Raw genomic sequence first — 1325 nt, forward strand, 5'->3', positions numbered from 1 at the left:
AATTCTCTCTCTCATCTTCTTCTCTTTATTTATTCATTTACTAACACTTCTCTTCACTTCTCTTCATCTCCAATCACTGCCTCAATCTTTACCCTTGTGTTTGGATTCTCCTTTCTTTATTCTTTTCTTCTTCTACTAATAATAAGGATCCTCTTTACTGTGACATAGAGGATTCCTCTTCTTTTCTTGTTCTCTTCTCTTTCATATGAGCAGGAACAAGGAAAAAAAATACTCTTGTTGAAGCTGATCCTGAACCTGAAAGGACTCTGAAGAGGAAACTAAGAGAAGCTAAATTACAACAATCCAGAGGCAACCTTTCTAAAATTTTCGAACAAGAGAAGGAGATGGCAGCCGAACCCAACAACAATAATGTAAGGAGGATGCTTGGTGATTTTACTAAACCCACGTCCAAGTTTGATGGAAGAAGCATCTCAATTCCTGCCATTGGAGCAAACAATTTTGAGCTGAAACCTCAATTAGTTGCTCTAATGCAACAGAACTGCAAGTTTCATGGACTTCCATCTGAAGATCCTTACCAATTTTTAACTGAGTTCTTGTAGATTTGTGAGACTGTTAAGACGAATAGAGTAGATCCTGAAGTCTACAGGCTCATGCTTTTCCCTTTTGCTGTAAGAGACAGAGCTAGAACATGGTTGGACTCACAACCTAAAGATAGCCTGGACTCCTGGGATAAGCTGGTCATGGCCTTCTTGGATAAATTCTTTCCTCCACAAAAGCTGAGCAAGCTTAGAGTGGATGTTTAGACCTTTAAGCAAAAAGATGGTGAATCCCTCTAAGAAGCTTGGGAAAGATACAAGCAGATGACCAAAAAGTGTCCTTCTGACATATTTTCAGAGTGGACCATATTAGATATATTCTATTATGGTCTATCTGAGTTTTCCAAGATGTCATTGGACCACTCTGCAGGTGGATCCATTCACCTAAAGAAAACACCTGCAGAAGCTCAGGAACTTATTGACATGGTTACAAATAACCAATTCATTTACACTTCTGAGAGGAATTCCGTGAATAATGGGACGCCTCAGAGGAAGGGAGTTCTTGAAATTGATGCTCTGAATGCCATGTTGGCTCAGAACAAAGTGTTGACTCAACAAGTCAACATGATTTCTCAAAGTTTGAATGGATGGCAAAATGCATCCAACAGTACTAAAGAGGCATCTTCTGAAGAAGAAGCTTATGATCCTGAAAACCCTGCAATGACAGAGGTAAATTACATGGGTGAACCTTATGGAAACACCTATAATTCATCATGGAGAAATCATTCGAATTTCTCATGGAAGGATCAACAAAAGCCTCAACAAGGC

At 39.2% G+C, this 1325-nt stretch overlaps 1 non-coding gene across 1 annotated transcript; it reads right to left on the minus strand.

The window, feature by feature from the left end:
* Positions 1-743: 743 nt before the first annotated feature.
* LOC112793984 (small nucleolar RNA R71) lies at positions 744-847 on the minus strand. The gene has a single exon (XR_003198667.1). It is a non-coding gene; the product is annotated as a small nucleolar RNA R71 (small nucleolar RNA).
* Positions 848-1325: the final 478 nt, after the last annotated feature.

The sequence above is a fragment of the Arachis hypogaea genome, chromosome 3 (assembly GCF_003086295.3).
Source record: "Arachis hypogaea cultivar Tifrunner chromosome 3, arahy.Tifrunner.gnm2.J5K5, whole genome shotgun sequence".
Classification (NCBI taxonomy): domain Eukaryota; kingdom Viridiplantae; phylum Streptophyta; class Magnoliopsida; order Fabales; family Fabaceae; genus Arachis; species Arachis hypogaea.